This window comes from Rhinolophus sinicus, chromosome 5 (genome assembly GCF_057876585.1).
Source record: "Rhinolophus sinicus isolate RSI-liver-muscle chromosome 5, RSI-T2T, whole genome shotgun sequence".
Lineage (NCBI taxonomy): Eukaryota > Metazoa > Chordata > Mammalia > Chiroptera > Rhinolophidae > Rhinolophus > Rhinolophus sinicus.
Genome location: NC_142505.1, coordinates 15,628,971 through 15,642,642, shown reverse-complemented (window position 1 = coordinate 15,642,642; position 13,672 = coordinate 15,628,971). Strand labels below are relative to the sequence as shown.

General features: G+C 38.9%; 1 protein-coding gene across 9 annotated transcripts in view; it reads left to right on the top strand.

The window, feature by feature from the left end:
- ARPP21 (cAMP regulated phosphoprotein 21) overlaps positions 1 to 13,672 on the top strand; it is a 424,506-nt gene that overhangs the window by 254,235 nt on the left and 156,599 nt on the right. For 2 of the 9 annotated variants that reach the window (XM_074312653.2, XM_074312641.2), the window contains exon 1: positions 10,066 to 11,369. The exons of 1 other annotated variant lie outside the window; for it this stretch is intronic. The gene's annotated coding sequence lies outside the window, so the exon portion shown is untranslated. Of the gene's footprint in view, positions 1 to 9,798; positions 9,965 to 10,065; positions 11,370 to 12,509; positions 12,667 to 13,224; positions 13,392 to 13,672 lie in introns of those variants that run through there. 6 more of the 9 variants (XM_074312643.2, XM_074312649.2, XM_074312654.2 and 3 more) reach the window with 6 other exon arrangements.

The following is a 13,672-nucleotide window of genomic DNA, read 5'->3' as shown; positions in this document are numbered from 1 at the left end:
TTCCAGTCATAACTAAGTGTCACAAGGGATATCATATTTAGTTATGCAGCGTTCTTGTTTATTACTAGTGTTCATCCAGTTATGTTCTCATTTATTTTGGTGCCAATATCTCCAGTCCTCTCCGAACATCTTGTTCCTGGCTTCATTTTACTTAACAAACTCCTGTTTAGGTTAGTAACTTCTTTTGTTCTCTAGAAAGCAGGGCAGGTTATTCTGAAACACTTGTTTTTTTTCTTTTTTTTTTTTTCTTTTCTATGCCAGAAATTTTTTACATAGGTAGGACATCCCCAAGTAAAATTTTAAAATATTTAGATTTACTTCTTACTTTCTATTCAAGTAAGCTGGTTAGAATGCAAGAAGTATGGATGACATTGTTAAAGAAATAACACTGAATTTAATTTAGTTTTAAAGTAACTAGCAAAACTTAACATTTAAATTTAGTAACAAATTGAGATGCACTTCGTAACTAATTGCAATATTCCAGGATCCTGACTATGGTCAATAACCACTGATCAAAAAGAAACATTCTTAAACGTTTTTGTCTTAAAATGAGAGACCAGCTAGGTTTTTATCCATCCTATATTGGTGAATAGATCCAGCAGGAAGATGTACAAAATGCTTCAAAAAGGCCTGAGAAATGGTTCCTCTGTTTATACACATGTAGAGAGAGGGTTTAAGTGTCTACTGTTACCTAAGCCTGAGAGCTGCTGAGATAAGATGCTTTACTTCTATTCTTGACAAACTATATTTCCTAAAATCTACCCCAGCCAGCGTGGTTGAAACAAATATGCTTGTGTTTCAGAGAAAAATACCCAGCTTTCAATTTCATAAGGAAGATGAGGTATGTAATCAGTGTAGAAGCCAAAGGGGAGACAGTGACAGATAATGCAGTCAATCTACTTAACACCAATTTTGACTTCCTTTTCCCAGTCCTTGACTATAGAAGATGGAAAGAGAACTGTGTGACTTCCTAGGCTCCCTCACATCTAGACGTGATTATGATGAGACATCATTCTTGACAAAGGGATCGAAGCAAGAGAATCTGAGGATGATATCCCCTTCCTGGCCTCAGAATCAAAACTTGGTAGATAGCTTTTTCTCCTTTGTCTTCCAATTTTCCTCTTTCTTCCTTCGTGAAACTCGATATTGAGACCTGCTGCCCATATATGGCTGAGTAAACTTCTAACAGACAAAGTCTCTCTGAGAGGACAACAATAAACTCTGAGGAATGAGAGGCAGCAGATTTTGGAAGGTAATTGATCCTTGATTTAAAGGACTAGCATGGCTTGAGTTCAACATTTTTCACAGCTGGCATTCTGAGAGCAATCAAAAGTCAGCCCTGGATGGCAACTATAACTGATTTAATTAAAAACCAAACAAACAAACAAACAAACAAAACCATAGGCTTCATAATTAGAAGGACCACTGGAAAGTAAGGAAACATTTCTGGGAAGGACAGATCCAGAGAGAAGGAGCCCCAAATTCTATTTCTAAACTCTTGAAATCTCTAGCTAATCCCTGAACCACAAATGTACAAAGCAGACTGTAAGAGGTCCAGTTAAAAAGACAAAGAAGGGCTGGTCCAGTGGCTCAGGTGCATAATACCAGCATGGGCCAGGGAGCTGTGTCCTACACAACTAGACTGAGAAAGAACGGTTTGAACCGGAGTGGGGGGGGGGGGAGGGGGGAGGTGGAAGAAGGGGAAAAAGGAAAGAAAAAAAAGATAAAGATATGATCTAAGATTTTAGCTGCTGATTTTAATACTGTGTGCAATTTGAGCCCTATCAAGTTAATTACCTGCTTAAACAAAAATATCAAGACCGTATTCATTGGACCATAGCAGAACACAAAATCTCCACAATGTAACATTTACATGATCCATGACACAATCCAAAATTGATTGATATAGGAAGGTGCCAGAAAATATTACTCATTCTCAAGAGAGAAACAAAAAAATCAATGTAGGCCAACCTCCAAATAGCCCTGATTTTGGAATTAGTAAATAACTTTAAAGCAGCTATCATAACCAACCTAAATGAGCTAAAGGAAAATACACTTACAATGAATAAAATGATAGAAAATCTCAGTAAAGAAACAGAAACTGTAAAAGAATAAAATGCAAATTCTAGAACTAAAAATAATATCTGATTTTTTTTTTTTTAAATACTGGATAAAAGTCTCTTTTAATTAGGTATATATATTATATATACACATATAATATATGTTATATATATATTAATTATATATATAATTAAAAATCAATAGATGGTTTAATAAGAACACCAAACATATTGTAAAGAAAAATGTCAAAGCTACATATGAGCAAATCATATAGAAATCTGTGTAGACAGATAAGAAAATTTTGTAGAGAAAAAAGCTCTAGCTCAATACACAAAGTCCCTAGTAAGATAAATGAAAACAAATAATGCAACAAACCCTGAGATTTTATTTTTTAAAAGATCCAGTTGTATGGTTTCAAATGAACCTTGACTACAATATAGAAAAAACACACATACAATGCAGAATATTTGAAATGAGTGTAATATATTGAAATGAGTGCACATTGTAGCCAAAAGTTCTAGAGTGTATATTAGTGAAAGACAAAATAGAATCTAATGTAAAATCATCGATAGATACAAAAAGTATGCTTAATTATTTAAAAAAGAACCATCTATCAAGAAGACACACTATTTGTAAATCTGTATCTAACAAAACATAATAAAAATGCATAAAGCATAAAGTGATTGAAAAAAATCAACAAATCCATAAGAATAATCAAATATGTTAACACAGTTCTCTCAGAAGCAGATGGATCAAGCAGATAGACTTGAAAAGATAATAGCATTTAAAAATATATAAACATTTTAATTTTACAAGTCTGAATTAATAGATTTATATAAAACCCTCTACTAAATAGAGAATATGCATTGTTTTCAAGAACACATGGACTATAAACAAAAATTGTTCATATGCCAAATCCTAAATAAGATCTCAGCAAACGCAAAATCATTGACTAAAATGAAATAAAATTAAAACCCAATAGTAAAAATTGGACACTCCCTGAAAAACAATATCTTTACAAACTAAAATTAAAGAGAAAAAAATGCATTAAGTAGTCCATGTGATAAAAATGATTTTAATGGGAATTACAGTATAGAATTAAATGATAAGAAAGACCTAATAATAAAACTTTTGTTATGAAGCTAAAATGTATTAAGATGAAAGAAAATATATATTCTTAAATGTATATGATAGGAAATAAGAAATATAAATTTTTTTGAAATAGTAAAATTTAATGAGCTAAGCTTTCTCCTTAAGAGGCTATAAAGCAATAATTAAACAAACTCCAAAGTAGTAGAGATACAAATGTAGTAGTTACTGAAGTAGAACGTATAGATTTTTTTTTAAGCTCGTTTTTGGGAAGAACTAATCCCAAAAAAAAAAAAAAAAAAAAATGCTAGCAATATTAAGTAAAAATAGGAGACATGGTATAATTAAACAACTTTAGAAATTAATGATGCCATACCTAGAAATAATATGGATATATACTAAGGGACATCCAAAAGCCAACTGAAAAATAGAAGAGATCATAATATTCATACTTGGGAAGACAAAGGAAAGATGTCAATTCTCTAGTCAATCTATAAATTCAAGGCAATGTCAATAAAAATACCAGTAAAATGTTCTATGAAAATGTCTAGGCTATTTCTAGAATTCAAATGAAAGACAAAAAGTAAAGTTAAAAAATATAGCCAAAATAATTATTAAGAAGAGGAACTCTCACCACCCTCCCCCGCACAAAAAACAAAGGTGTGTGTGTGTGTGCCTGCGTGCATGTGTGCGTGCGTGCGTGCTTGTGTGTGTGTAGTGATGGAAGTGTTAACTAGATTGTGGGAATACTTTCACAATATATACGTATACCAAATCACCACTATGCACACTTTAAATGTCTTACAATTTTGTCAATTATACCTCAGTGAAACTAAATTAAAAAAAAAGGAAAATGGAATCTTGGTTAGACAATATCAAGAGTTAATAGAAAACATTAGTAATTAGAATAGTGTGGTATTGTTCAGATGAAGAATTAGTGCTATCACCTCATTTTAGAAATTTAAAAATTAAAAATAACTCAGGCTTTAGAGTGGAAATAACTTATTTGAGTCTCACAGTGATTTGATAACTGATTCAGGACCAAAATTCTGCTCTCCTGAATTCCAGGCCTGACCTCTGTTTACTGCAGTACATGTTACTGTCTCATGTGGTGTTAGACTAGCAGAGAGTTTATGAATCAGGGAATCTAGGTTGTGCTGTGACTAAAACAATCCTAAAAATTCAGTTGGTTAAAGACAGTATTTTTTTTTCTTGCTTAGTTTATATGTCTGACATGAGTCAGTGTTGAAATCTGCTCCACACAGTCACTCAGGGGCCCAGACTAATAGAGTCTGATCATCATGTAGCTAGACTGTCTGGACAGTTGACCTCATCTGTGGCCATGTGGAGGGTCAAAAAGAACTTAGAGAATTTCATGGAGGCTTTTCATTGCCCCAACCCCAAAATGTCATGTGTCAGTTCCATTAACACATCACTGCTGCGAACTTGTCACATGGCCCTGCCTGACTGTAAAAGGCTGCAGAGTGAGATGTCTTATCTCTCTAGGAAGGAAAGAAGAACTGGCTATGAGCCCTGGACTGCACTTACATGGAATAAAGTGAAAGTGACTGAATTGTTAGGCTGATGATTCTTATGTGATTCTTTCTCTCCCATTGAGGCTTCCGGTTTGTTTGTTTTTTTAATACATTCCTGAATGTCTGTGTCTGTACCCTCATCTTAGGAGTTGAAGGATAAATATATGATAATGTAAGTCAAATCAGTGGGTTTGGTTCTGTGTGGTTAAAATGATAAACAAAGGAAGAGAATCAAAACAATGATTTGGAGGCTTGTCCACAGTTCCCAGGGGTCTGCTTTATTTGTGGAAAAAAGAAGGCAGGCGTGCAGTTTACCAAATTTCAACTTTTTAGCCTAAAATGATTTATTCATCTTCCTCAAATAGTTATCTTTTTTATAGGGAAAAAATATGTGTCAGGTGTCTGTGTTAAGGGAAAAATCTAAAGCAAAAATATCATTAGTTAACACGTATGATTTTTATTTAATTCTCTTTCTGTAACAAAAGTTTTTGCTGTAATTTAATACAATTCAATTAAAAATATACATAGAAAAGTGTCTTATATGTTTTAATGGAATATTTATTTTATAATCCATATAATTTATACCAGGAAGGCAAAAGATTAGTAATCAAAACAAAAGATATTTGAAGAGCAATTCACATTTTAAGGATTTACCCTAAAGGGATAATCTTCCAATTAACAAATCACACCTACCAATAGCTTTCACTTATGTATAACACACACACGTTTTGTATTTAATAGGCTACTATGCTGTCATTAATATATTGATACAGTCAATGTCATAGGAACAAACCCCATGACTTATTCTCAAGTACAGAACAGAGAGCCGATTATAAAGTAACATGTATTTTGCAATCCATTTATGCAAAATATAGCTATATATTTATGGATATATATGCACAGAGATTGGCTAAGCACAAAAGTGATGGCTGTTTGGGTGGTGATATTTTAGGAGATTTTAATTTTGTTTCTTTTTAATTTTGATCCTTTCTCCCCCCCTTTTTTTTCCCACCAATGTGTAGCTATAGATTTTGCAAATATACATTTATTTTCAAAAGAAAAACAAATTTTTTAAAGAGTGGCTTTGGAGAACAAGTCCATACATTCACGCAAACTTATAAATATGCATATTCCCCTTTTTGAGGATATTGGCCCACAACTGGGTTTACAGTAAGATCTTAGTACTCTTTTGAAATATTAAAATTGTGGATATATTTTACCCTTTAACCATACACACACACGTATGCACACCATTTTAAGTTATGAAGAACAGTTTAAAAATATAAATGTCTTACATTTCATTAGAGATGGATTGTAGTTGTTGTATTCTAGTGCCTAATTCATAGACCTTTTAATATTATCTCCTTGTTGAGAAGCCACGTATACTATTCCAAGTTCTGAATAACTTGGTAACCTTTGTCTTCCTTTGTGTGAAAAAGGGAACAGTGTCCGATGTGGAGGAAAATGCTGTATCTCAGGAACTGAAATGTAAAACAGGAGACAGCATCACACACAGTGCTTTGGCAAGTGTTAGTTTATGCTCTGATTCATCCCTTGCATTTGGGGGAAAACATTTACCTCTGTTCTCCCCATGTACGCTTCTGATGCTTCTGTTTTCAATTCTGGGCTCATTTGCTAAAAATGATAAACATCTTTTGTGGGTTCCATAGGAAGTTGAGAACACTTCATGCTTCAGAAGGTCCTGGAGGGGGCTGCTAACACAGGCCAGGTAGAGAGGGCCTGCAGGACGTCCTGCCTGCACACACCTGCTCTGCAGTCAGATAGAGTTCCTGCATCTGTGTGCTCTGCTGCCTGCCGCACATGCCTCAGCTGTGCCAAAGCCGCGGGTCCCTCAGGGCAGCCAGTGCAGGGAAGAAAACAACGCGATACTCTGGGGGCCAGAGGGACAAAACCCCCAAATACTAAGGGTGTGTCTAAATGCTGGTATTTCTATCCCAAGAGATGAGGGAAAGGCATATGCTATTTAGTCAACAGCCCTTCTTGTCTTGTGATGCTCAAATCTTTCAGTGACAGGTTTCCCAAACCTCTCTTTAGTTGTTTCCTCCTATTTCTTCTTATTGTCCTTCCTCTGATTTAGCTGCATCTTCATGAAAATACTACACACATTCATGTTCGAGGAAATGTCTTGTTATGCATTCTCAGCAAAGTATCACTGTGTGGTTGTGCAGGCCGGTGTTCATTTATGGTCTGCCTGTGAGAACACCGAGGGTTCGTGGAGGTAATTTTCTTATGCTGCGCACAGCAGACTACAGAGAAAACATGGCTGCCCATCAAGGGATCTGTGCCATGAGAACATTTGGTTTCTAGTCTCCCAAGTCCTCTTTGTTTTTGATCGTGACATTTCTTCATGCTCAGATGCATACGTGATGTAACATTCTTTGTTGATGTTCTGAAATGTGTTTTAGAGTTATTTTGGCTCAGTACAAAATAAGAATGGGGAACTAAACTTTTCTGGTTGAAATGCTAATCCTTTTTTCCCCTTCTTATCCCCCTGCCTTTCTGTACCACGCATATTTGTATGGCTTTAAACCCAAGACTGGTATTTAATAAAAACCAAGATTGTTTTGTTGGGAACAGGGCAAATGAGAAGTCTCTCTAGGGGATCTGTGGGCCTTTATTGTGGTGGGGGAGAATGCCCTAAAGAGGAGTTCCTCGCAGCCTAATTGTTGAGGAATGATGGAAGTTCAACAGCATGGAAATTCTACTTCTCGCTTCAGCTGAAAAGGTGCTTATAAAGGTAGTTGGGCGATTTTAGCAATTTGCCTTATTTTGAAAATCCAATTTGGAAGCTTCATTAAAGGGCACTAATTTAGTGTCTTAGGGGAATATGTGTTTAAGGGAGCTTGTCGAGACAATCTTAGATGTTTGCCAGTGTGTAGGTGAGCTCAACTCCCCAAGCTGGGGATACCTGGTTACATGTAGTCTCTTTCATTTCAAACATGATACCGAATAAATTCAAAAGCACCCAGACCAAGAGAATACCAGCACCACTTTCTCTTCCCACACTACCACCAGTTCCCAGCCCTAACCTTAGTTAGGATGCTTTCAGTGCATAAATACTTCTGTGACTGGCATTTTGGATCTGTCACCCAGAGGTCCAGTAAGGCAGATAACAGTTTTAGTGCGTTTAGTGGTGGTTACTCTATGACAGGTCAAGGACCTTAAGGAATGATAACTGTTTCAAATCATTTAAGGAAATACAAACACTTTCTGAATGCCTAGAAGAATCATTATTGTTCACTGCCTGCCTAATAATCCCAGAAGTATATTTCAGTTTTACATTGGGACACAAAACTTAAAATTTGGTTAGCTGAATGTTAATTATCTGCATGGCCTCAAATAACCTTAGCCTTCTCCAGTTCCTACTTTGTTGACAAAATATTATGAGAAAAGGTAGAAAAAATTTAGTTGAAGCAAATTAGTGTTATTCATCTTTGGGGTGCTTTCTTTTTAAAATAAAGGTTAAAATCCATGAGAAATTGCAATAAATGTCATCAATTTTGGCCATGCACTATCAAGATATTGAAACATTTTGTCTTGTTCTTTTACGTAATCCCTGGAGTTTGCACTAAGAGTACTGTTTGAGTTCCCATCCCCCTGCCCAATGGCTATTAATTTCTAATCCAGTTATAGCCTTGAGTTGCATTTTTTTTTTTAGTGAACTCTCAGAGTAAAATCTGATTCATTCTAGGAAGAGTTTGTGTTAAGAGCAAGATGTTAAGGTTCTCTGTTAGTAGATCACCCATCCATCCATTCAAGAGATGCTGATATGTACTGTTATCCAGAAGGAAAATCAAGTACCTTGACCCTCGTCCCAGGTAGTCCCAATTGTGTGAATTTATGGCATAGCATAACTTGGCATAACAATTTTCCCCAAAGAAAAGCCGTTTTTTTAGGACATAACTTGAAATAAAGGAAAGGGAAAAGAATCAGAAATACTTTTTATTAACTCTCTCTTGACTTCTAGATTGCTGGAAGGAAGAGAAAAATGCTTGTCAAAATGCTTTTGGAAAGCACTGAGTAGAAATAGATCAACATAAGGGTCTTGAATTCCTTAGGCTTCATTTGCTGAAACCTCATACACACGGCAGATTCATTCTTATTCTAGCAATCGCTGATCCCCAAGGGAGACAATTTCTAGTATTTGGAAAATAGAGTAATTACCTATTCATCAAGGACCAGTACCCTCCTATCCTAATTTTTTTCACAGAATTTTCTAGAGCTACACATATCATCTGTTTGATATTTATAGTTAATATCTTAGCATAGATGAACATGGCTACAGATGTTGAAATTACATTTCTACAAAAAGTGGAAGGCACATCCTTTAATAAATCTGTGTATAATGTCTGTCATTAGAAATGGATGTCAATAAATGAGTAAAAGGATGTGGAATTTTTCAACATACGGTTTATGCTAGTTATTTATTTGTTGTCTATTCATGGGATTACTAATTGCAGCTGGTAAAGTTGATTTTCTCCTCTCTAATTTATTACGGGATGGGGCGTTCATTGCACCAAATCCATAGTTATTCAGCGTCTACATTTCAGAAACTGAATTGCTGGATACTGTCAGAATGAGCTTTGGCAATCCCATGCAGGCGTGCACAACTATAATTTTGCTTCACATTAATAACAACCTAGCAAAAAAGCCCAGAATCAAATGTCTTGGTCTCAGCTGGGGGCAGAAAGCCAGTGATATATCTTGGCTGGTGACCTATAATGTTGGAAAAGTAAGCTCTATATGCACTCAGGATGGGTGGGCGGTATTCCGGAAATATATTCCCATTCCTCCATGATTTTTTTTTTTTTTTTTTTTTTTGTGTGTGTGTGGTAGTGTGTGCCCTGAGACAATAAAAATGAAAGACAGAATTACAGATAATAAATTTAGCCCATCTCCAGAACAAATGGGAAATGCCGCGCTTTTATTTCTTCGGATGTCAACTCTGTTCCCTGCCCCACGCCCTGCCCTGCCTTGGTTTCTGCAGCACCTCGGTGATTCTAAACCAGCGCTCAGGTGGGCAGCGGTCCGGGGGGCAGTCATCCACAGGGGCTGAACTTGACGCTGCGCGCCTGACTTTTGGTCTTGCTCAAAGCCGAGAATCTCTAAGAGCTCTGAGGCTACGGATTCATTTGGGTGGAGTGAGGTGTTATTGTGGGATAGTCTCTGCAGAGTTGGCCTGGAGAGTGAGCACCCGAGCAAGAGAGCTGAGCAAGGCTTTGCCAAGTGTCCGAGGAGTCGCAAGTCACCGGGGAGCGGTACGCTGGAGGGCTCCGGCACCGGGGGCGGTGCACGCTTGCTGGCGGGGAGCCGGGAGGCGGTATGGAGGGGCAGGGGGCAACGTGCCAGTTTTCTCTCTGATTAATGATGCTCACGCGGCCGCGCGTGGTTCATGCGCTTTGTCTCTAGCCGTGGGGCTGGCGGAGAACAGCCAGGAGAATGCATGGCACCGCGCGCGCCAGGCACACCCGGCAGGTCCCGGCGCTCCGACTCGGCCAACTCTGGCCTCGCCCGGTGGCAGAGAGACCCCGGTGCCCATAGGCACTCAGCCGCGGCCATCTCCCGGGTGTGGCCGGTCAGGGGACTGGAGTCTGCAGCCGGACCAGCTGCGGGGCCACATGCCACACTCGCTTTTCCTCGCGCCGGGACGGAGACCGGACGCAGCCAGGGCTGCGGAGAGGAGCCAGGCACCGCCCCCGGCAACAGTGCCAGCCGCGTGGGAGGGCAGAGCCGGGCAGAGGGTCAGACAACGGAGGCGGGGAGACAGGGGACGCGGAACCGGAGGACGGACCGAGGCTGGCTGGCTCTGGGTGGGACTGACAGAGTGACTGAGCCACAGAAAGCAGTTAGACCGCTTGAGACAGGGAAGCCAGCAAGAAGAGAGGGAGAGGCAGGGGAGAGGGAGAAAAGAGAGAGAGAGAGAGAGAGGAGAGAGAGAGAGAGAGAGAGGAGAGAGAGAGAGAGAGAGAGAGAGAGAGAGAGAGAGAGAGAGAGAGAGAGAGAGAGAGAGAGAGAGAAAGGAAGCGTGCTCTCTCTCCACTCCAGACGCCCTCCTCTGTCCGAGCAAAGCGGCTGAGGGCACTGAATGGGAGAGGGAGAGAGATGCGGGCACAGAAGACTGCAAAAGGGACCCTGTATTACTAGTGGGACTGAGAGATGAGGAGGGACAGGCAGACCGACTCACTCACGGACTGACAGCGAGAGTGGCAGCTCCCAGAGCAGAGCGCAGGAAAGCCAGAATCCCGCGCTGAGCTGCCAGGCTGCGAGACAGACGGTCAGACAGACAGAAGTGCAAAGGAACAGACTGGCAGACAGGAGGCGGGGTACGTTCATTCCCTGCAGCCAGCCGGGTAAAGAAGGCTGCGGCGGCGCCCCCTGAGAGCGTCCGGAGCAGCGATAAGCAGCAGGGGCAACGGGGTCGCCAGCTGAAGCCACCAGTGTCGCCGCAGTGGCGTCCGCCACAGCCTTGCAAGGATCCCAGCCGACAATGCAGAAAAGCTCCTTTTGAACTAGCAGTTAAATAAATCGACCAAAAACAAAATTCCAAGCTAAATCAAACAAATCCAGCCAAATCAATCACTGAGAAACAATAATATTAATAAAAACCTAATTAAATCAATCAAGGCACCAAGACGCTGGGGGGATATCCACTGTTCGGTCAAGGTAATAATCAAGGTCTTCCGACGTGAACATTGTCCGCCTTTTGTGATTTTTTCTCTCTCTCTTCCTTTCTGCCATATACCTGTGCTTTTCTTTCTAATTGTTTCTAGTCTGTATTTCTCTTTCGTGTTTGTAGAAAGCTGTTGTCATATTTGTATTGTGTTTTTTATGTTTCGTCAAAGGAGGGGTATACTCCCCCTCCCCCAAATGAGGCAGAAATGGAAAGCTGGAAGAGACTTGAAAAAGGCATTTCTTTCCATCTGAGAGGTCGACAGTGATTTATGTAGGTTTCAAGGTAGAAAGTTCCAAGGGCTCTGTTTCATTTGAAAGAGAGAACTCTACAAGGGGGCAAAAAGTTGTAATCTGTTTGTTGTACTGGTAGGACTTGGGGTCCTGACTCCCAAGGGGTTTAGGGAGAAGAGCTATTCCCATTTTATTTTCACATGTTTGGAATCTGTGTTTCATGGCAAACTCCAAGTTTAATGCCTTCTGTGGCAGGTTGTAGATATAGTGGTAGAATTGAGTTGCATTAGACAAGTGCTTAGAAAGTTTCTTAAGAGAAATTGACTCACTCAATGTTTATGCACAGAAACAGAGCTGGAGTGGCTGTGGTGGCTGTGGGCTGCTCAGATTCAGTACTTGGTCACCTCCTGAAGATACAGGGTAAGGGCAGAGTCCTAGCCTCAAAGGAAAAGCAAAAATGGAATTGAAAGTTAGAGGGATGGGGAGCTAGTTAGTACAATGCAATCACTTTCGTGAGAATATGTTTAAGTGCAGATACCCACTTGATTTCTGATTTTTTAAGTCTACTGGTATGACACTTCAGCTTCTCTCAACAAGAATGACGTTCCCCAAAGTTGAAATGAGTCTGTACAAGATTTTGCTCCAATGCTGACTAAAATCAAATGATTCCTACCTCCTCCTCATTCACTTTGGAGATCAAAATTGTTATGATTGTTTTGAGAAAACAGTGACATGGAGATGACAGGAAATCATTTTTTTGTGGGGGGGGTGGGTAAAACTTAGAAAACCTTTTGACACACACTTTAAAATAAATGCACCTGTTCCTTTGATCCTCTGTATTTGTGTCACCACAGGGCTTGCATGTCTTAATAGGATTTTAGTTAATGTTACTTTCTCAAAAGGCAGTCATTTGCAAGCTGAGAGTTCTAGCTATGTTTTGTTCAAATAGTCGAGTAATCTACTATCTCACCAGTAATTGCTTCTGCTGCTCTCCTAATGTGGATCCCATGTGAGAAATTATGTATGCACTCTTTTCAGGTTTATATGGATTTTTAAGGTATGTATTTGTGTCCGATCCTGTTTTTCCTTTTATATCGCGTTCTTTTTATCATTTCAACTAACAGAATATTTTTAAATTTTCTGGGGAGTTTAGCATATTCTTTACGGAGTACACTTTCTTATCACAAAAGATACAAAAGGCTAACCTATTACTATCCTTGCTCATCAATGCTATTATTTGTTTGAAAACAATTTGGTTTAAGTGCAACTTCTAAGGCATTTAGACTGCTATGCATACATGTCAATGTACCCTGTCTGGATGTGGTTTATTTTATTTGATTAATAATATAAACAAGTTGCTATAGATGAATGCCTGTTTGACAGGATACTTTGTTTAGGTGAGTCATATTTAAAGAAACTTATACAGCTCCAGTAATTGACAGTTTCTCAGTGACTTAATTTCACTCTGTGTTGATTTATGTTACAATGTTCATCTCAGACCTAGACAGGGTTGTGTGTGCTATTAGATTTGCAAATTGCTGATCTCCCAGTGACTTTCCCTCTGAGATCCCAGCTGACTATAGTTACCTTGAGAACTGTGGGTTAGCCCTGTTAGAGCATGCTCCACTGGGGAGTTCAGTGCAGTCTATTTTTAATGCTATTTAATGAAGGAGCAAGCACCTCACTCAGCAATAAAAGAAGCATGATGGAAGACAGAGCAGTGCGTGGTTATGGATACTGGAGAAGGATATTTGGAAAGGTACAGACTGGCTGCTGGATATGGTAATTTTAATTAGTTCTAATATATTGTACTAAGAGAAATCAATTAATTTCCATGAGAGATTTACACATGAAGAGTTTGATATGTTTTCATAAATCTCTTCAGTAATGCTTAGAAAGAAGACTCAGTAATTGGAGTGCCTTGAAACTTAAGGGAGATACTCACCGGGGAGTTCCTGCATAAATACAATTTTTAAGACAAACTGTCAGATTCTTGGGTGGTGAGAAGTGCAGAAATGATTTCAGATTTTTATAATATTGTTCTAGTGAAGGGTTTGGGGCAT